This window comes from Pristis pectinata, chromosome 37 (genome assembly GCF_009764475.1).
Source record: "Pristis pectinata isolate sPriPec2 chromosome 37, sPriPec2.1.pri, whole genome shotgun sequence".
NCBI lineage: Eukaryota > Metazoa > Chordata > Chondrichthyes > Rhinopristiformes > Pristidae > Pristis > Pristis pectinata.
The window spans coordinates 9,910,794-9,933,962 of NC_067440.1; the positions used below are offsets into that span (position 1 = coordinate 9,910,794).

Genomic DNA, 23,169 nt, shown 5'->3' on the forward strand with positions numbered 1-23,169 from the left:
TACTACCTCAATGCATGACATGACTAAATGATCTGTCTGGATGGCATGCAAGACAAAGTTTTTCACTGTACCTTGGCACAGGTAATACTCATAAACCTGTTACCAAATGACCCCTGCTCTTCCACTCAATTCCTGCGAGAAGAAATTTCCCTTCACAGAAACAATCCACAGATCTTCTAAAAAAAACTTTTCTTCCCCCCACAACTTCCAAAAGTCAAATCCGCCTTTTGGTCAATCTACTTCTCTAGAATTCTGTATTGATTCCTATGAACCTCAAGTCCTGCTCGTTCTAACCTGTTGCTTAGCCGCAGGTCGTTGGTTTCCAGACTTCAAACTTGCCACTGGTTTTATCTTTGCCTGGGACCACGTGATTTGGGTGGGTGGACTTTAGTGCTGACAGATAACCCATTGAAGTTTCCAGACTACAAGGGAATGCACAACCAGAGGGCATGCAATTACGGTGAGAGGGGATAAGGTCAAAATTGTGCAAGACAAGCCTTTTTCTACACAGAGAGTGGTGGGTGCCTGGAGTGTGCTGCCGGGGGTGGTGGTGGAGGCAGATACAATGGAGGTGTTTAAAAGGCTCTTTGGTAGGCACATGAATGTGCGGAGAATGGAGGGATTAGGGACATTATGCAGGCAGAAGGGATTAGTTTAATTAGGCATTTAATTACTAGTTTAATTAGTTCAGCACAACATGGTGGGCCGAAGGGCCTGTTCCTGTGCTGTACTGTTCTGTGTTCTGTGTTCTAGTATCTTCCTACAGGGCTGTTCCATAGAGTCACACAGCACAGAAACAGGCCATTCAGCCCATCATGTGTATGCTGACATCTAGACTGAAAGATAGAGGTCCTTCTATTCTCCCCTCTGTCTCTTAGTCCAGATGAAGGGTCTCGACCTCAAACGCCGAATGTCCATTTCCCTCCATAGGTGCTGCTCAACCCGCTGAGTTCCTCCAGCGTTTTGCGTGCTGCTCCACATTCCAACATCCGCAGTCTCTCTCCAAACCTTTCCTATCCATATACCTGACCAGTTGTTTCTTGAACAGTGTAATTGTACCCGCCTCTACCACTTCCTCTGGCAGCTCATTCCACATACCTACCATCCTCTATGGGATAAACAGATCACAGGTCTCCTTTAAAACAGCACACACGGCATGGTAGTGTAGCGGTTAGCGTAACGCTTTACGGCGCCAGCGACCCGGGTTCAATTCCGGCCGCTGTCTGTAAGGAGTTTGTACGTTCTCCCTGTGTCTGCGTGGGTTTCCTCCGGGTGCTCCGGTTTCCTCCCGCATTCCAAAGACATACGGGTTAGGAAATTGTGGGCGTGCTATGTTGGCGCCGGAAGCGTGGCGACACTTGCGGGCTGCCCCCAGAACACTCTACGCAAAAGAAGATGTATTTCACTGTGTGTTTCGATGTACATGTGACTAATAAAGAGATCTTATCTTTCCCCTCTCACCTTAAACCTGTGTCCAAGATCCCCAAAAGTGAATACATTAAAAAAATGCACCCTGTCTCTCCTTCTTGAAGGCAAAAAACAAAGATTTTGGCATTCCATGCACGTTTTGCATGCACAAAGGTTAGAGTGAACTCATGTGAACAGGCAGAGAACCCATTGACCCACCAGAACTCAGGACTAATACCAAAGTCTGAAAAAGTGCTTGTTAAAGAAATTTTATTTGCCAATCACGTTGTTCTCAAAATCCATGATGAAGTTCTGCAAGAACCCTGAGCTCTGTATTAGGAGAGAGATTGCAGGGGTGCAGGGAAATGGGAGAGGGGGAGTGGGAATTTTGGGATTGTATCCCCTTGAACATGACATGGAAGAGATGGACTAAACAGCTTCCTTCTTCGGTGTCAATATTGGTTTATTACCGAGGTACAGTGAAAAACTTTGTTTTAGATGCCATCCATACAGATCATTTCATCACATGAGTGCATTGAGGTAGTACAAGGGAAAAATAATAACGGAATGCAGAATAAAGTGTTACAGTTACAGAGAAAGTGCAATGCAAGCAGACAATGTGCAAGGGTCACGACGAGGTAGATTGTGAGATCAAGAGTTCATCTTTTAGTGTGTGAGAGGTCCGTTCAAGAGTCTGATAACAGCGGGACAGAAGCTGTCCTTGAGCCTGGTGGTACGTGCTTTCAGGCATTTGTATCTTCTGCCTGACGGGACAGGGGGAGAAGAGAGAATATCCAGGGTGGGAGGGGTCTTTGATTATGTTGGCTGCTTTACCGAGACAGCGGGAAGTGTAGGCAGAGTCCATGGAGGGGAGGCTGGTTTCCATGATGTGCTGAGCTGTGTCCACCACTCTCTGCAGGTTCTTGAGGTCTTGGACAGGGCAGTTGCCGTACCAAGCTGTGATGCACCCGGATATGATGTTTAGTTGTTATAAGATAAACTGAGAGCAAAGGGCACAGCCTCACGTTACACGTCAAGGGATTTGGGAGTACTGTGGAGGCCAAGCCACTGAAGAAGGAGGTGGATAGACTTCAAGCTGCAAGAGGCATTGAGGGGTATGGGGAGAGCATGGTAATGTGACATTGAGACAGAGGATAGGCCATGATCTTGTCAAATGGCAGAACCAGCTTGACGGGCCGAATGGTCTGCTCCGAATTCATACAGATGTACGGAGGAGAGCATTCTGACTGGTTGCACCTCTGCCTGGTATGGAGGCTCCAATGCACAGGATCGCAAAAGGCTGCAGAGGGTTGTAGACTCAGCCAGCTCCATCACGGGCACAACCCTCCCCACCGTCGAGGACATCTTCAAGAGGCGGTGCCTCAAGAAGGCGGCATCCATCACTAAGGACCCTCACCACCCGGGACATGCCCTCTTCTCGTTACTACCATCGGGGAGGAGGTACAGGAGCCTGAAGACCCACAGGAACAGCTTCTTCCCCTCCGCCATCAGATTTCTGAATGGTCCATAAACCCATGAACACTACCTCGTTATTCCTTTTTTGCACAATTTATTTATTTTTGTATTTTATGGATCTTATGTCTTTGCACTGTACTGCTGCCACAAAACAACAAAGTTTACATCATATGTCAGTGATAACAAATTTGATTCTGATTTTCTCTGCTTGTCAGACATTTTCCCTTACCTTCAACATACTGAGAACACTGTGCAGGGACGGGGAGCTTCGTAAGGTCCATTTAGTATCTATAACAACTTGATACAGGAATATACTCATTGCCCATGAAGTATCGGTCACAACAAAAATTGTGGATACCGCTTGACCACTGTCCTTACCAAATACAACTCCTAAGTAAACATTAATATATCCTTCATTGTTCTAAAAGCATTAACAAACATTAATAAACACACTAAAAGTGTTGAAATACCTAACACTGAAGTGTCTGTCTAAATGACTCTTAAACATAATAATTGTATCTGATTCCACCACCTCATTTGGCAGCGTGTTCCAGATAGCTACCACACTGTGGGTAAAAAATTTACCCCTCAGATCCCCGGTTAAAACTCCTACCTCTCACTTTAAACCCCTGCCCTGTTGTTTTCATAAGAAAAAGACACCGTCTACCCTTTCTGTGTCTCCCATAATCTTATATACTTCTGTCAGGTCACCCCCTACTGTCTCTCTCACTCCAGGGGCAAATAAGCCCAGCCCACTCATAGTAAATTCATTGCCTACAAAAAATTGCCCCAAGTGTGGGTGGGTGGTGTTAATGGGCAGGTGTGGGCAGTGGGGAATAAAGGATTCCTCTGAAAATGGGCATAGACACAAAGGGCCAAATGGCCTCCTACTGTGTCCTTAGGGAAATAAATGAAAAAAATATTCTCTGTGGAACTGTTGGAAGGAAGAGCAATCCAGAGACTGAACTGTCTCTGCCAAGACCGCAAGATATCGCAGAGAATTATGGACACAGCCCAGTCCGTCACGCAAACCAGCCTCCCCTCCACTGACCCTGTTTACACTTCCCGCTGCCTCGGGAAAGCAGCCGACGTTGAGAGGGATGCCCTTGTGGGCAGGTTTGCTGGAGCTGTTGGGGAGGGTTTAAACTGGGTTGGCAGGGGGGTGGGAACCAGAGTGTTAGGTCAGATGATGGAGCACTTGGTGTAATAGGTCGATGCAAAGGGCAGAGAGACTGTGAGGAAGGATAGGCAGTGGATAGGGTATAAATGCAGTCAGTTGGATGGGTTGAAATGTGTTTATTTTAATGTGAAAAGTATTAAGAACAAGGGTGATGAACTAAGAGCATGAATCAGTACATGGAATTACGATGTTGTGGCCATTACAGAGATTTGGCTGTCGCAAGGGCAGGAGTGGCTGCTTGATGTTCCGGAGTTCAGATGTCTCCAAAGGGATAGGGAGGGAGGTAAAAGAGGAGGAGTGGAGTGGCATTGTTAATTTATTACGGCTGCAGAAAGGCAGGACGTCATGGAGGGATCGTCTACTGAGTCAGTGTCGGTTGAAGTCAGAAACAGGAAGGGAGCGATCACTCTATTGCGAGTATTCTACAAACCCTCCCAGTAGCCACCGGGAGTAGATTGGGAGGCAGATTTTGGAAAGGTGCAAAAATAGCAGGTTGTTGTCATGGGAGACTTCAACTCCCTTAATATTGATTGGCACCTCCTCAGTGCAAAAGGTTTAGATGGGGCAGAATTTGCTCGGTGTGTCCAGGAAGGATTCCTGACACAGTATGTGGACAGGCCGACAAGAGGAGAGGCCGTACTGGATCTAGTACCAGGCAATGAACCTGGTCAGGTGACAGACCTCTCGGTGGGCAAGCATTTTGGAGATAGTGACCACAACTCCCTGAAATTTAGCATAGCCATAGACAGGGATAGGAGCAGATCATATGGGAAAGTTTTTAACTGGGGGAGGGCTAATTACGACGGTATTAGGCAGGAACTTGGGAGCATCAATTGGGAACAGATGTTCTCAGGGAAACGCACAGTAGAAACAGGAGGCTGTTTAGGGAACACTTACATGGGGCTCTGGATATGTTTGTCCCACTGAGACGGGGAAAGGACGGCAGGGTACAGGAACCACCGTTGACAAGAGAGGTGAAATATTTAGTCAAGAGGAAGAAGGAAGCATACTTTAGGTTTAGGAAGCAAAAGTTAGGCAGGGCTCTTGAGAATTATAAGGTAGCCAGGAAGGAGTTTAAGAAGGAAGATCTAGAAGGGGACATGAGAAGGCCTCGTTGAACAGAATTAAGGAAAACCCCCAGGGCATTCTACACGTACATAAAGAACAGGAGAATGATAAAAGTGAGGGTAGGACCGCTCAGGGATAAAGGGGGAAACGTGGCTGGAGGCGGGGGAGGTAGGGGAGGTCCTTAATGAGTACAGTTTTCACTAGGGAAAGAGTCTTTGATGAATGTGAGGTCAGTGTAGAACAGGCTAATGTGCTGGAGCATGTTGAGGTTAAGAAAGAGGTAGTGTTGGAGCTTCTGAAAAACATTAGGATAGATAAGTCCCCAGAGCCGGATGGGATATACCCCAGGTTACTACAGGAAGCAAGGGAAGAGATTGCTGGGCATTGACAATGATCTTTGCATCCTCCCTGGCCACAGGAGTGGTACCAGAGGACTGGAGGGTGGCAAATGTTGTTCCCTTGTTCAAGAAAGGTAATAGGGATAATCCTGGGAATTATAGACCAGTGAGTCTTACGTCAGTGGTGGGCAAACTATTGGAGAGGATCCTAAGGGACAGGATTTACGAGCATTTGGAGAAGCATAGTCTTATTAGGGATAGTCAGTGTGGCTCTGTGAGGGGCAGGTCATGCCTCATGAGTCTAATTGAGTTTTTCGAGGAGGTGACAGATCAAACTGATGAAGGTAGAGCAGTGGATGTGGTATATATGGACTTTAGTAAGGCATTTGACAAGGTTCCCCATGGTAGGCTCATCCAGAAAGTCATGAGGCATGGGATCCATGGAGAGTTGGCTGTGTGGATTTGGAATTGGCTTGCCCACAGAAGGCAGAGGGTGGTGATAGATGGAGAGTATTCCGCCTGGAGGTCAGTGACTTGTGTTCCGCAGGGATCTGTTCTGGGACCCCTGCTCTTTTTATAAATGACTTGGATGAGGAAGTGGAGGGATGAATTAGTAAATTTGCAGATGACACAAAGGTTGGAGGTGTCGTGGATAGTGTAGAAGGTTGTTGTAGGTTACAACAGGATCTAAACAAGATGCAGAACTGGGCGGAGAAGTAGCAGATAGAGTTCAATCCAGAAAAGTGTGAAGTGATACACTTTGGAAGAACGAACTTGAAGGCAGAGTACAAGGTTAATGGCAGGATTCTTAGCAGTGTGGAGGAACAGAGGGATCTTAGAATCTGTCCATAGATCCTTCAAAGTTTCCGCACGTTGATAGGGTGGTTAAGAAGGCGTATGGTGTGCTGGCCTTCATTAGTCGGAGTATTGATTTCAAGAGCTGCGAGGTGATGTTGTAGCTCTATAAAACTCTGGTTAGACCACACTTGGAGTATTGTGTTCGGTTCTGGTCGCCTCATTATAGGAAGGATGTGGAAGCTTTAGAGAGGGTGCAGAGGAGATTTACCAAGATACTGCCTGGATTAGAGAACATGTCTTATGAGGAGTAGTTGAGCGAGCTAGGGCTTTTCTCTTCGGAGTGATGCAGGATGAGAGGCGACTTGATAGAGGTGTATAAGATTACAAGGGGCTTAGACAGAGCGGACAGCCAGCACCTTTTCCCCAGGGCGGAAACGGCTGATACCAGAGGCCATCAGTTTGAGATCAGAGGAGGAAAGTTCAGGGGTATGTCAGAGGTAGGTTTTTTACACAGAGAGTGGTGGGTGCCTGGAACGCACTGTCAGGGTGGCGGTCGAGGCTGACACAATAGGGACATTTAACAGACTCTTAGATAGGCACATGGATGTAAGAAAAATGGAGGGTTATGGGCTGTGCGGGAGGGAAGGGTTAGTTTGATCAGGGAGTAGGTGCTTATATGTCGGCACAATCCCGTGGGCCGAAGAGACCATATTGTGCTGCACTGTTCTATGTTCTATGATCTATGACCCGTCCCACCCCATTCTCTCTTCTCCCCCCTCCTATCAGGCAGAAGATACAAACACTTGGAAACACATACCACAAGGCTCAAGGTCAGCTTCTATCCCGTTGTTATAAGACTATTGAACGGACCTCTTGTGTGATAAAGTTGATCTCTCAATCTACCTCATTGTGGCCCTTGCACCTTATTGTCTGCCTGCACTGCACTTTCTCTGTTACACACTATATTCCCCATTCCGTTACTGTTTTCCCTTTGTACTACCTTGATGTCCTTATGTTTTGAAATGATCTGCCTGGATAGTATGCAAATGAAGCTTTTCACTGTTTCTTGGTACGTGTGACAATAGTAAACCAATTACCAATTTAAAAAAGCTATTCAGGGTCCATCCTTATCGGAGGGATATGACTAGGACAATGTCTCCAGATAGCCTTCTAAGTCCAGGGTAGGAAATGGGTCCAACAGCTTAAACAGAGAAGGACTCATCGGAGTCCATAACCTTGGAACCATACTGACGAGATTACAAACCATTGAGTGACAGAAGGCAGGCCAAGCCATGCATGCCTTGGGGTGATGTACCTACCAACAGTGGTAAGATGCCAATTTTTACGGTGTGATTAAAACTACAGTCAACTCACAATATATATTGGTATAGATCGAGGTGCCTGTTTCCAAGCAGTACAACTCTCTGACTATATATAGCAGCATGTCTAATCACAAACAGTACTTTTCTGTTCGTTCAACAGCACTATATTCACACACTATGTCCTTCATTCTATTTCCTTTTTAGAATCAGAATCAGGTTTATTATTAATGACCTCGAGAAATGTGTTGTTTTGTGGCAGCAGTACAGTGCAAGACATAAAAATTACTATAAGTTACAAAAATAAGTAAATAGTGCAAAGGAGGAATAACGAGGTAGTGTTCATAGGTTCATGGACCATTCAGAAATCTGATGGCGGAGGGGAAGAAGCTGTTCCTGAAACGTTGAGTGTGGGTCTTCAGGCTCCTGTACCTCCTCCCTGATGGTAGTAATGTGAAGAGGGCATGTCCCAGGTGGTGAGGGTCCTTAGTGATGGATGCCACCTTCTTGAGGCACTGCCTCTTGAAGATGTCCTTGTCGGTGGGGAGGGTTGTGCCCGTGATGGAGCTGGCTGAGTCTACAACCCTCTGCAGCCTTTTGTGATCCTGCGCATTGGAGCCTCCACACCAGGCGGTGACGCAACCAGTCAGAATGCTCTCCACCGTACATCTGTTGAAATTTGAAAGTGTCTTTGGTGACATACCAAACCTCCTCAAACTCCTAATGAAGTAGATCCTCTGGTGTGCCTTCTTCGTGATTGCATCAATGTGTTGGGCCCAAGATAGATCATCTGAGGACGCCCAGGAACTTGAAGCTGCTCACCCTTTCCACCGCCGACCCCTCAGTGAGGACTGGTGTGTGTTCTCCCGACTTCCCCTTCCTGAAGTCCACAATCAATTCCTTGGTTTTGCCAACATTGAGTGCGAGGTTGTTGTGACACCACTCAACCAGCTAATCTATCTCACTCCTGTACGCCTCCTCGTCATCATCTGAGATTCTGCCAACAACAGTGGTGTCATTAGCGAATTTACAGATAGAGTTTGAGCTGTGCCTAGCCACACAGTCGTGAATGTGGAGGGAATAGAGCAGTGGGCTAAGCACGCATCCTTGAGGTGTGCCTGTGTTGATTGTCAGCGAGGAGGAGATGTTACTACCGATCCACACTGACTGTGGTCTCCTGATGAGGGAGTCGAGGATCCAGTTGCAGAGGGAGGTACAGAGGCCCAGGTTTTGAAGCTTGTTGATTAGTGTTGAGGGGATGATGGTGTTGAACGCCGAGTTGTAGTCTATAAACAGCAGCCTGACGTACATTTTGCTGTTGTCTAGGTGCTCCAAAGCCAAGTGGAGGGCCAGTGAGATTGCGTCTGCTGTAGATCTGTTGTGGTGGTAGGCAAATTGCATTGGGTCCAGGTCCTTGCTCAGGCAGGAGTTAATTGTAGCCATGACCAACCTCTCAAAGCACTTCATCACAGTAGATGTGAGTGGTACCGGGCAATAGTTGTTGAGGCAGCTCACCCTGCTCTTCTTGGGCACTGGTATGATTGATGCCCTTTTGAAGCAGGTGGGAACCTCTGACTGCAGCAGTGAGAGGTTGAAGATGTCCTTGAACACTCCAGCCAGTTGGTCAGCACAGATTTTCAGTACCCTGCCAGGTACACAGTCGAGGCCTGACGTTTTGCGAGGGTTCATCCTCTTGAAGGATGTTCTGACGTCGGCATCTGATACAGAGATCACAGGGTCACCAGATGCTGTGGGGATTCGCACAGGTGTAGTGTTATTCTCCCTTTTGAAGTGTGCATAAAGGGCATTGAGCTCATCAGGGAGAGAAGCATCACTGCCATTTATGCTGTTCGGTTTCTCCTTATAGGAAGTAATGGCATGCAAACCCTGCCACAGCTGTCGTGAGTCCGATTGTGTCTCTAACTTCACACGGAATTGCCTTATCTCTCTCACAATGGCCTTCTGTAGGCCGTACACGGACTTTTTGTAGGATTCTGGGTCGCCGGTCTTGAACACCACAGATCTAGCCCTCAGCAGACTGTGAATCTCCTGGTTCATCCAGGGCTTCTGGTTTGGGAAAACTCGGCATGTTCTCGATGGTGCACACTCATCCACACAGGTCTTGATGAAGTCGGTGACGGCCGTGGCATATTCATTCAGATCCGAGGATGAATCTCTGAATATGGTCCAGTCCACCGATTCAAAGCAGTCCTGTAAACGCTCCTCCGCCTCCCTTGTCCAGACCTTTGCGGTCCTCCCCACCAGTGCTGTGGTCCTCGGTCTCTGCCTCTACGTCGGGAGTAGAAGTACAGCCAGGTGACCGGACTTGCCAAAGTGCGGGCGTGGGATGGTGAAGCCCTTGGGCTGGAGCTCCGTGTCTGGAGAGCTGGGAGTTTGCTGTGTCTCTGTGAGTACACAACAGTCCCTGATGTCCCCTCTGGTAGTGCAGTCTTGCTCTGAGGTCTTCAATTTTATTTTCCAGAGACTGTATATTAGCCAAGAGGATGGTTGGTAGAAAGGGACAGGTGGACTTTTAGCACCCAGCGTTTCAGTTTTACCTGAACCATGTTTCCTGAGACAATGGAGACGTTCCCTGCTTCCCTCACTCCTGGGGTGGCCTGGAGTCACAATTCTGCTGGTTCTGAAGTTTGCTAGTTCTTTTAAATGATTTGAATCAATGCTGCCTACTGCACTCTATGTGGCTGCAGATCTCAGCTGCTGTCGTTGTAAACAGGGGTGTTTCATAATTCCCCTGCGACTTGCCATTTGCCTCTCTCTGGTGCCATCTCTGTAGCACAAGTTGTTATGCCAGAGAGGTCCATAATGTTACATTAAAATGTTGTAAAGTTTTAATAACGCCAATCCTTTTCCCATCAGAAATTTAGTTGGCAAGTACAAGTATTGTCACATGCTCCTGAACTTGGATTAGATAACTTGTTTACTCAACTGTAGTCCCCTCACACTTAAATTGATAGAACATTACAGCACAGTACAGGCACTTCGGACCACAGTGTGGTGCCGATGTTCTGTCCTGCTCTAAGATCTATCTGACCGTTCCCTCCCATATAGCTCCCCACTTCTCGAAGATAGAAATACAAATTTCTCCCTCCCGCCCATTATGTCCTTCTGTATCACCCAGCCCATTGACCAACCTCTTCAAGACCCTGTGGATATCCTTCTTGACGGTCATGTCTTTGTAGGTTTCTCCAAGACAGTTGTGGACTCCTCTCTGCCGGGATAAAAGGAATTCCTGCTCTTGCCTTGTCACGATACAGTCAGTAGATGGCAGCCTGCCCCCAGAAACAAGGGTAGAAACAAGCCTGTGAAAAGGTGCTATCTACTGGCAGGGAGGTATTATTACAGAAGCCAAAGTTGTCCCAACTCTGACCCAACAAAGAAACATAGAAGCATATAAAACCTACAGCACAATTCAGGTCCTTCGCCCACAAAGTTGTGCCGAACATGTCCCTACCTTGGAAATTACTAGGCTTACCCATAGCCCTCTATTTTTCTCAGCCCCATGTACCTATCCAAAAGTCTCTTAAAAGACCCTATCGTATCCGCCTCCACCACCGTTGCCTGCAGCCCATTTCACACACTCACCACTCTCTGAGTAAAAAAAACTTACCCCTGACATCTCCTCTGTACCTACTCCCCAGCACCTTAAACCTGTGTCCTCTTGTGGCAACCATTGCAGCCCTGGGAAAAAGCCTCTGACTATCCACACCATCAATGCCTCTCATCATCTTATACACCTCTATCAGGTCACCTCTCACCCTCCATCGCTCCAAGGAGAAAAGGCCGAGTTCCCTCAACCTGTTTTCATAAGGCATGCTCCCCAATCCAGGCAGCATCCTTGTAAATTTCCTCTGCACCCTTTCTATGGCTTCCGCATCCTTCCTGTAGTGAGATGACCAGAACTGAGCACAGTACTCCAAGTGGGGTCTGACCAGGATCCTATATAGCTGCAACATTACCACTCAGCTCCTAAATTCAATTCCACGATTGATGAAGGACAATACACCGTATGCCTTCTTAACCACAGAGTCAACCTGTGCAGCTGCTTTGAGCGTCCTGTGGACTCGGACCCCAAGATCACTCTGATCCTCCACACTGCCAAGAGTCTTACCATTAATACTATATTCTGCCATCATATTTGACCTACCAAAATGAACCACTTCACACTTATCTGGGTTGAACTCCATCTGCCACTTCTCAGCCCAGTTTTGCAACCTATCTATGTCCCGCTGTAACCCCGTCCATTTTGTACAGGTCATACCTGCCCCAAAAGAGGCCCCAATGATCCAGAAATCTGAATGCCTGTCCCCTGCTCAACTCGAGGTATGTCTGCATAAACGCTTCACCTACAAAAAACACACAAAGCCCTGGAGGAACTCATCAGCATCTGTGGAGGGAAATCTTTCTGGCTTCTGCCCTCTTCCTTTCCAGTCCTGATGAAGAGTCTCGACGTGAAACGTTGACTGTCCATTTCCCTCCACAGATGCTGCCTGACCCGCTGAGTTCCTCCAGCATTTGAGTGCATTGCTTCAGACTCCAGCATCTGCGGTCTCTTGTGTCTCTGAAATGGGCAGTCGGTGTTTCGGGTTGAGACCCTTCATCTGGACTGAAAGAGTGGAGGGGAGATGGCCGGTATGAAGGGGTGGAGGGGAAGGGGTGCAGTAAGAGCTGGGAGGTGATCCAGGTGGATCCAGGTGAGTGGGGAAGCAGAGAGAACTGATAGGCAGACAGGGGAGGGGAGAGTGGGAATGGCACTAGAAGCTGAGAGGTGACAGGTGGAGGTAACAAAGGGTTGAAGATAACGGAGCATGGAAGGAGGTAAGATCTCTTTATTAGTCACATGTACATTGAAACACACAGTAAAAGGCATCTTTTGTGTAGAGTGTTCTGGGGGCAGCCCGCAAGTGTCGCCACGCTTCCGGCGCCAACATAGCACGCCCACAACTTCCTAACCCGTACGTCTTTGGAACGTGGGAGGAAACCGGAGCACCCGGAGGAAACCCCCGCAGACACAAGGGGAGAACGTACAAACTCCTTCCAGACAGCGGCGGGAATTGAACCCGGGTCACTGGGCGCTGTAAAAGCGTTACGCTAACCGCTACACCACCGTGCCTGATGGGAACAGTCGGGGGAGGGGACCCAGTGGGAGGAGTGTGCGGGCGATGGGCAGGCACGGTAGTGTGGTGGTTAGTGTAGAACAGCAAGGTTGCAGCATGAGAGAGCGCTGCCCCCTCATATGTTTGCTGGCTCAATTCAGCCTCCCCACCCTGCCCTCTTGCCAAAGCCCAATATACTTTTAATTCCTTCCAGATACTCCATTTTGGGACACTACGATTGTTTCTGCCCCCACTACTTCCCCTGGGTGTGCAGCTTCTAGACCCCAGCGACTCTCTGCGTGAAGCAACTTGTCCTTACATCACAGTTATGGAGCACCACAGTGCGGAAAGGCCCTTGGGCCCCACTCATCCATGCCGACCAACTTGTGCAACCTAAGCTAGTCCCATTTCCCTGCGTTTGGTCCAGATCCCTCTGAACCTTTCCTACTCGTGTACCTTTCTCAATGTCTTTTATAGAACATAGAACAGTACAGCACAGAACAGGCCCTTCGGCCCACAATGTTGTGCCGACATAGCTATTCCCTCCTACCTACAGAATGTCCATATCCCTCCATTTTCCTCGCATCCATGTGCCCATCCAAGCCCCTCAAAAGCCCCCAGTGAACTTGCCTCCACCACCCTATCAGGAAACGCAATCCAGGCATCCATCACTCTCTCAGTAAAAGAACCTACCCCTCACGTCTGTTCTGAACCTACTCCCTTTCACCTTAAATGCATGCTCTTTTAAACATTGTTAATGTACCTGCCTCTACCACTACCTCTGGCAGATCGTTCCATATACACACCACCCTCTGTGTGAAGAAGTTGCCCCTCGGGTCCCTTTTAAATCCTTTCCCCTCTCACCTTAAACCTATGACCTCTAAATTTTAGTTCCCCCTCCCCAGGAAAAAGACGATGTGTGTTCACCATATCCATGCCCCTCAGGAATTTATACACCTCTAATAGGGCACCCCTCAATCTCCTACGCTCCAAGGAATAAAGTCCCAGCCTGCCCAACCTCTCCTGGAGTCCTGGCAATATTCTAGTAAATCTTCCTCACACTCTTTCCAGGCAGGCATGGTAGTGTAGTGGTTAGCGTAACACTATCACGGCGCCAGCGATCCGGGTTCAATTCCCGCCGCTGTCTGGAAGGAGTTTGTACGTTCTCCCCTTGTCTGCGTGGGTTTCCTCCAGGTGCTCCGGTTTCCTCCCACATTCCAAAGACGTACGGGTTAGGAAGTTGTGGGCATGCTATGTTGGCGCTGGAAGCGTGGCGACACTTGCGGGCTGCCCCCAGAACACTCTACGCAAAAGCTGCATTTCACGGCGTATTTCAATTTACATGTGGCTAATAAAGAAATCTTATCTTATCTTAGATAACATCTTTCCTATAACAGGGTAAACAAAACTGGACACAGTACTCCAGGTGGGATCTAATAAATGTCTTGTACAACTGCAACATAACGTCATATCAGTGCCGTGACTGATGAAGGCCAGCGCACCAAATGCCTTCTTCACCATCCTGTCTACCTGTGATGCCGTTGCATGTGGTCCACATCCCTCAGTTCCCTGCCTGTTATGTTTCCGTCTAAATGCCTCTTAACCATATCTACTTCCATCAATTCCCCGGGCAGTGCAATCCAGGCACCATGTAAAACTCCTATAAACTTCTCCCCTGTCACCTTAAAGATTTGCCATCTAGTATTTGACATTTCTACCCCGGGAAAAAGGCTCTGACTATCGAGGAGGGAAGCTTAAAGGTGACGTGAGGGGCAAGTTTTTTACGTAGAGGGTGGTAGGTGCCTGGATGGGTTACCTGGGGTAGTAGGGGAGGCAGGCGGTTTGGTGGAGGTTTTTAGATAGACACATGAATATGAAGGAAATGGAGGGAGATGGATGATACACAGGAGAAGGACATTTTGTATAAATTGGCATCAAGATCAGCACAACATCGTGGGCCGAATGGCCTGCCCAGTGCTGGGCTGTTCTATGTTCTATAAATTCGCCGATGACGCCACTGTTCTTGGTAAAATCTCAGACGGCGATGAGGAGGTGTACAGGAGTGAGACAGATCGGCTGGCTGAGTGGTGTCGTGACAACAACCTCGCACTCAACGTCAGCAAGACCAAGGAACTGATTGTGGAGTTGAGGAAGGGGAAGTCGGGAGAACACACACCAGTCCTCACTGAGGGGCCAGCGGTGGAAAGGGTGAGCAGCTTCGTTCCTGAGCGTCAACATCTCGGAGGATCTATCTTGGGCCCAACACATTGATGCAATCACGAAGAAGGCATGCCAGCAGCTCTACTTCATTAGGAGCTTGAGGAGATTTGGTTTGTCACCAAAGGCTCTTGCAAATTTCTACAGATGCACAGTGGAGAGCATTGCATCACCGCCTGGTTTGGAGGCTCCGATTCACAAGATAGTGTGTAGGTAATGTGGTGGAATCTGGGGGCAGTTGATTGGAATGTGGGGAGAACTGGCATTAATGTTGGTTTAATATTGTCACTTATACCAAGATATAGTGAAACGCTTTTGTTTTGCATGCCATCTAGGCAGATCATGCCACATATAAGTACAACAAGGTAGTGAAAAGGAAAACAGACTGCAGAATATAGTGTTACAGTTACAGGGAAAGTGCAGTGCAGGTAGACAATAAGGTGCAAGGTCCACGATGAGGTAGGTTGGGAGATCAAGAGTTCATGTTGGCGCCGGAAGCGTGGCGACACTTGCGGGCTGCCGCCAGAACACTCTACGCAAAAGTTGCATTTCACTGTGTTTCTTGACGTACATGATGTACTAAAAAAGAAATCTTATCTTATGTTTTAGTACATGAGAGGTCTGTTCAAGAGTCTGATAACAGCGGGATAGAAGCTGTCCCTGAGCCTGGTGGTACGTGCTCCCAGGCTTTTGTATCTTCTGCCCGACGGGAGAGGGGAGAAGAGAGAATGTCCAGGGTGGGAGGGGTCCTTGATTACGTTGGCTGCTTTCCCAAGGCAGCAAGAAGTCTGTGGAGGGGAGGCTGGTGTGCGTGATGGACTGGGCCGTGTCCACAACTCTCTGCAATTTCTTGCCGGCTTGCCCAAGATTGTGGGTGGGGGAATGGGACTGATGGGATTGCTCTAAGAGACAGCATAGGCTTTATGGCTGCATGGCCTCCTTCTGTGTTGTACCTGACATCAAATACTCCCAGCTAGAGAGTTAAACATTAAATGCCCCAGCCTCAACCGACAAGACATTTGAGATTAAGGTCAGTTTTGTTAACATCATTATCAGAAATATCAGGAAGTCTACGCGAGTCCGTCAGGGAAAAAAAAGTTCACTGAGCGTGGTTGCTGACAATATCTTTGAAGCACAAAGATGGGGCTTTTAACCTTGAAGCTGATGGTGTGTATCAGAATAACTGGCTAAGTGCCCTATCTCATCACAGGTACGCCAGCAATGTAGCAGCTGGGATCTCAGACTGAGTGGTAACCATGGCTGCTACCCGGTGATTCATCCTCTCGTTAAGGAGCTCATTGCTCAATTAGGTTCTTGTCGAAGGTTCTAATTGGCTATGACGTGGGGCTATTTGATGCTTGTCGGACTGAGAGACAATTTTTTTTTGCCTTTTAGGTTTATGCTATAAATTCTCAACACAGGACACGTAGGGAACAGAGGAAGGGAGAGAAGCTGCTTGGGTTCTTATTTAGAATTGTGGCTGAATTTCATCTTCCACCCGGGTGTTGTTTCCCTTCTGAAAATCGATCGACCCTCAGATTAGATCATTTCTATTGGCCGAGTCACCCCAACACAAATCCACCTTGATCTTCAATCGTTCTCAAGGTCAAGAGAGCAGAGTGACATGACATCAAATATCCCCATGCAAAGTCAAAGTCGAGTTTATTGTCATCTGCACAAGTCCATGTGTGCACAGGTGCAATGGAAAACCTACTTGCGGCAGCATCACAGGCACAGAGCATCAAATGCACAACATTCCCAAGAAAAACATAATTTATACAAAATTATACAAGAAAGAACAGAATGAGAACAAAAATCCCAAAGTCCATTGTAGTCCAAAGTGGTCAAAGTGTTCATAGTTCTTTTCCCCTTTTGCACTATTTATTTGTTTTTGTAAATTATTGTAATTTTGATGTCTTTATGTCTTGCACTGTACTGCTGCTGTAAAACAACACATTTCACAACATACGTCAGTGATAACAAACCTGATTCTGATTCTGATTCACAGTGTTGTTATACTGAGGTAACAATTAGGGTTGTGCGGGTTGGTTCAAGAACCGAATGGTTGAAGGGAAGTAGCTGTTCTTGAACCTGGTGTGTGTGGGACTTCAGGCTTCTGTACCTCCTGCCCGATGGGAGCTGCGAGACGATGGCACGACCTGGATGGTGGGGATCTTTGATGATGGATGTTGCCTTCTTGAGGCAGCGCCTCCTGTAGATACTCCCGATGGTGGGGAGGGATGTGCTCGTGATGTATTGGGCTGAGTCCACTATTCTCTGCAGCTTCTTGTGTTCCTGCACATTTGGAATTGCCGTACCAGATCGCAATACAACCAGTCAGGATAGTTTCAACAGTATAACTGTAGAAGTTTGTTAGAGTGTTCGGGGACAAGCTGAACCTCTGTACCTCGTCCAGAGAGACTCGTAAGATGAAATATGAAAGAGCACAAGAAAATAGGAGCAGGAGTCAGCCTTCAGCCCCTCAAACCTGCCCCACCATTCAATATGACCACAACTTATCTGCCCCAGACCTCAACTCTTCTTTAGTACTGGTTCCCCAAGGCCCTCAATTCCTCGATCTTTCAAAAATTTACTGACTTCCACTTCAAATATTTCTGATGAGGTGGCCTCTACAACTCTCTAGAGCAAAGGATTCCACAGATTCACCACCCGCTACGAGAGGTATACTCCGTCTAGCAGGATAGATGACATCACATACCCCATCCAGAGAGACATGGGACATCTAACTGGCAAGGGGCTCAGTGGGAGTGCTGTGTTTTTATAAAGAGATCAGCTAATCCGAATGCTCCTATATCCATTTTATTATAAAATGAGGGAGTTTCAGGCACCCTCCAGTGACTCGGTTGATAGCCCATGGCCAACGGAGGCCGGAACTGTTGGTGGAGCCATCTCCTGAGTGAGATGTCCAACTGAGAGCCTTTCCGTTCTCCCTGCCACAAGTAAATGACGTTATCTCACAGGGTAATCCTACCTGTCCTATCGGCCAATGCTCACCCTCAGCATCGCCACGGAAACGGTGCTCATTATCACGTTGCAGCTTGTGGGATCTTGCTGTGCGCACATTGGTGTTGACGTTTCCTACACTATAACAAGAGACCTAAACTTCCTTCTTCTACTTTCGCATTTTATTTCTCACAGTATAGGCCTTTCGGCCCATTGAGTTTATACTGGCTCTCGGAACTATCCCATCAACCCCTTCCCCTACCACACCCCCCCCCACCCCAGTCATTTCCCTGTATCGTATGAACTTCCCCCAGATTCTACCCCTCACCCACAAACAAACTGGGGGGGGGGGCAATTCACAGCGGCCAATTAACCCACCGACCCAGCACGTTTTTTGGGAGGGAACCAGAGCGCTCAGGAGAAACGTGGAGGGAGAACGTGCAAACAGACAGCGCCGGAGGTCGGGATTGAACCCGGGTCTCTGGAGCTGTACCACTGTGCCACCCACTATGTCTTTCTCACACTTCACAATAATTGATTGGAAAAGAAATGGAAGAAATATAGAAATGTATGGTGGAAGCAGAAAAGGCCATTCAGCCCTACAAGCCTGGTCTACCATAGGATAGGACCAGGCTGATCCTCTGTTTCAACATCATTTTCCCACACTCTCCGCAACCCCCTTCAAGCTTCCAAGAAACTGTTGTCATTATCAAAGTTGGCATTCATCATACAGCTCTCCGAGAAGGTACTGACAGGCCTTACTTCTGGTGGAGTCATGTTAAGCCCCTTTGGAGGTTAATTAAGAGTCAACCATGTTGGTCTGGGACTGAAGCAGGCACGGTAGTGTAGCGGTTAGTGTAACATTATTACAGCACCAGTGACCCGGGTTCAATTCTGGCCGCTGTCTGTAAAGAGTTTGTACGTTCTCCCTGTGTCTGTGTGGGTGTCCTCCGGGTGCTCCGGTTTCCTCCCACATTCCAAAGACGTACAGGTTAGGAAGTTGTGGGCATGCTATGTTGGAAGCGTGGCGACACTTGCGGGCTGCCCCCCAGAACAGTCTACGCAAATGGATGTATTTCACTGTGTGTTTCAATGTACATGTGACTAATAAAGAAATACTATCTTATCTTGAAGTCACAAACAGGCCTCAACAAGATAAAATTGGTAAATTGTTTTTTTATTGTCACATGTATCGAGCTACAGTGAGGAACTTTGTTTTGCATGCCATCCATACAGATCATTTTATCACATCAGCACATCGAGGTAGTACAAGGGAAAACAATAACAGAATGCAGAATAAAGTGTTACAGTTACAGAGAAAGTGCAGTGCAGGCAGACATTAAGGTGCAAGGCCATAATGAGGTAGATTGTGAAGTCAAGAGTCCACCTTATCATACTAGGGGAACTGTTCAATGGTCTTATAACAGTAGGATAGAAGCTGTCCTTGAGCCTGGTGGTACGTGCTTACAGGCTTCTGTATCTTCTGCCAGATGGGAGGGGGGAGAAGAGAGAATGTCCGGTGTGGGTGGGGTCTTTGATAATGTTGGCTGCTTTACCGAGGCAGCGACGAGTGTAGACGGAGTCCATGGAGGGGAGGCTGGTTTCCGTGGTGTGCTGGTTATCATAGATAAGTAGCCAACTTTTCTTCCTTATAGGACACTAAAAACCAGTGAGTTTTACAATACAACAGGTTGACTTGGACATCTCATGTTATCAGTTAATTTCTGATTTGTTTTAAAAAAGGGGGTGAGTTATAGAGTCAGAGAGTTGTAGAGCACAGAAACAGTCCCTTCAGCCCAATTCATCCATGCCCACCAAGATGCCCATCTAAGCTAGTCCCAATTGCCCATGTTTGGCCCATATCCCTCTAAACCTTTCCTATCCATGTCCCTGTCCAAATAGCTTTTAAATGTTGTTGTTGTACCGGCCTCAACCACTTCCTTGGGAAGCTTTTTCCATACACCCACCACCCTCTGCGTGAAGAAGTTGCTCCTCAGGTCCCTTTTAAATCATTCCCCTCTCACCTTAAACCTATGCCTCCTAGTTCTTGGTTCCCTATCCCTGGGAAAAAGCCTGTGCGCATTCACCCTGTCTAAGCCCCTCTTGATTTTATACATCTCCATAAGCTCACCCCTCAGTCTCCTACGCTCCAGGGAATAAAGTCTCAGCCTGCCCAACCTCTCCCTATAACTCAGGCCCTCAAGTCCCGACAACATTCTCGTAAATATTCTCTGCACTCTTTCCAGTTTAATGATGTGTTTCTTATAACAGGGTGACCAAAACTGTACGCAATACTCCGGGTGCGGCCTCACCAATGTCTTGCACAACTGCAACACAACGTCCCAACTCTTATACTCGATGCCCTGACCAATGAAGGCCAGCGTGCCAAACGCCTTCTTCACCACTCTGTCCTTAAGCCTGAGGGCACGTACCACCAGGCTCAAGGACAGCTTCTATCCAACTGTGATAAGACTATTGAACAGTTCCCTATACGGTGAGATGGACTCTGACCTCACGATCTACCTTGTTGTGACCTTGCACCTTATTGCACTGCACTTTCCTGTAGCTGTGGCACTTTACTCTGTACTGTTATTGTTTTTACCTGCACTACATCAATGCACTCTGTACTAACCCAATGTAACTGCACTGTGTAATGAATTGACCTGTACGATCGGTATGCAAGACAAGTTTTTCACTGTACCTCGGTACAAGTGACAATAATAAACCAATACCAATACCAATACCTGTGACACCACTTTCGGGGAAGTTTCAGGGGACTGAAGCAGGATTTGAAATTGCAAATGTTCAGATTATTTGTCCACTGATTTAGCCTCAATATTAGCATTAGAGGGCTGACTAGATATAGTGCAGGAGACTCCCCCCTGTATTGTGCAGACATTCAGGCTGTTAGCTCTGTGTGGTCACAACGACAGAGAAATCCAATTGCTCCGCCCCACTTTTGGCCTCGGGGCTTCTGCCCTTCAAGAACTTAGCCAAGTTGGACAAGGTCGACGGGCTGAGTAATCTCCCTGATCTCTCAGACATCACGATGCTTGGAGAGGTCCGGGAGTAAACAGGCGAACTGTCTTCAACAAGACAGAAAGCATCCAGGTGCTTCAGGAGACCAGCAAAGAAAGAGGGAAAAGATGCCTATCTCTGCACCACAGCTCTGGTGAGTCATCTGCTGTGCCATTGAGAGAAAGAGAGAGAGAGAGAGAGAGAGAGCGGGGGGGAGGGAGAGAGAGAGAGAATAAAAGGTTAAAGTCTTTTTTATAAAAAAGAATTCACACACGTCAGCCTTGACTCTGCTGCTGTTTCAAGGTGATACGTAGGAGTGGGGTTGGCTGGCTTTCAAGAGTTTTGTGTTAGAGTGCAGTTGCTTATTTCCTGCCCACATAGAAAGAGCAAAACATCAGTGGGCAGGAGTCCATTCAACCACTGAGTCTGTACTAGATCTGGCTAGACAGAGGTTCCTAATCTTGCAACACACCGCACAGAAGCAGTTCCTTCAACGCATGTCCACACCAACAACCAAGCACCCGTTTAGTTTAGTTCTATATTATGCTCCCCACCTCAGCACTTCAGGTTGAGAGGAGATTTGACAGCATCTGCAGTCCTTTGTTTCTCTGAGAGGAGTTTTGATATCGGTGAATGGTTTGGACAAGTTTGATACAGGGCTATTACTCATATTTTCTTACGGTTAAGGAAATTGAAAGATATTAGGTTTGTGCATCTTGTAACTGTGTGGGTTTCCCCTGGGTGCTCCGGTTTCCTCCCACATCCCAAAGACTTGCCGGTTGGTAGGTTAATTGGCCCTTGCAAATTACCCCTAGTGCTTGGGTGAGTGGTATCTGCGGAAAATTGATGGGAGTGTGGGAGAGATTGGGTTACAGGAGAATAAGTGGGAGCTAACATAGACTGAACGGGCCAAATATCCTCTTTCTATATCATACGAAAATATGAGAAAATAAAAATATATGAAAAACGTTCTAAAAAAAATGCAACATCAGGAGTCTTGTCAGGAACATGATGAACTGGTCTTAAATGATCACTTGCCTACCTTTATGAAGCAAACTGTAATCCAGATTAAGGGTCTTAACCGGAAACGTCGACTGTCCATTTCCCTCCACAGATGCTGCCTGACCCGTTGAGTTCCTCCAACATCTTGTATGTTTCTTCAGGTTCCAGCATCTGTAGCCTCTTGCGTCTGCATTCTCAAACTCTCCACCAAGGTCCGGACCTCGAATAGTGTCGGATCCGGTTATTTCTGAATCCGCGGGTTCTTTCGGGAGTCCAAGAATGAGTTGGAAACAACCTGGTGCTTCACAAAGTTTTATCGGAAAAGTTTAAAACAAAGAAACAGTCACAGAGCGCGTGGCACTGGCTTTATTACTGGGAGGTGAGCCGAGACAAAAGGAACTAAAGATGAGCTGGGGGACGGGGGAAGGGAGCAAGAGAGAGATAAGAGGCAAGATCAGCAACAGAGAGATAGAGACAAGAGACAGAGAAAAGCAAGAAAGAGATTAACGAAAAACAACACCTTTTACACCTGAGATAAGAGGTACTCCTTAGCTAACAATACTCCAATCAGGAAGCCTATTAGATCCCTGTGGCAAAACCAACCAATGAGAAAACACGTATTCACTTGATGGATGAACCAATAAGCTAAGAAGTGGCCATTCCTTGTGCAGCCACTTGAGGTGTATTAAACACTGTACATGTTAAAAAACTACTTAAAATAGTTGAATCCAGCAATAGGGACATACATATGTCAGAGGTGATGCCAGACCAGGCAGAGGATGCAGGAGCTGGGGAAAGAAGTGGGGTCCTTACCAGGAAAACCAAGGATAGAATAGAGAGATGGACCCAGGCTTCCAGAAAGAATTCACAGAGAAAGGAGACACAGGGTCCCAGATGGGGGAACAGAACGGAGACAAGACACAGGGTCTCAAGGTAAGAGGCACAGGGTAAAGTGAGAGGAGGACTCAGGGTCATGGATAAAAGACTCAGGGAATGGGCGAGAAAGACATTTGAGTCCCAGAAAGGAGACACTGTGATTTGGAGAGAGAGGGATACAGGGCCCCATACAGAAGTAACAGAAAATGGGCCCCAGGGTCCTATGCAAAAGTCACCGGGAAAAGTGAAAGACATTTCGGTCCCAGAAAGGAGACACAGGGACTGAGAGAGAGAGAGAGACAGATGCAGGGTCCCAGAAAGGAACATAGAATAGAACACTACAGCACAGTACAGGCCTGACATTTTATCCTGCTCTAAGATTTATCTAACCC

General features: G+C 47.4%; 1 protein-coding gene across 1 annotated transcript in view; it reads right to left on the reverse strand.

Annotated features, from left to right (window-relative positions):
* The window catches only part of LOC127586517 (histidine N-acetyltransferase-like), a 28,904-nt gene extending 6,913 nt beyond the window's left edge, over positions 1-21,991 (reverse strand). The window contains exon 1 of the mRNA XM_052044531.1: positions 21,942-21,991. The gene's annotated coding sequence lies outside the window, so the exon portion shown is untranslated. The remainder of the gene's footprint in view (positions 1-21,941) is intronic.
* Positions 21,992-23,169: the final 1,178 nt, after the last annotated feature.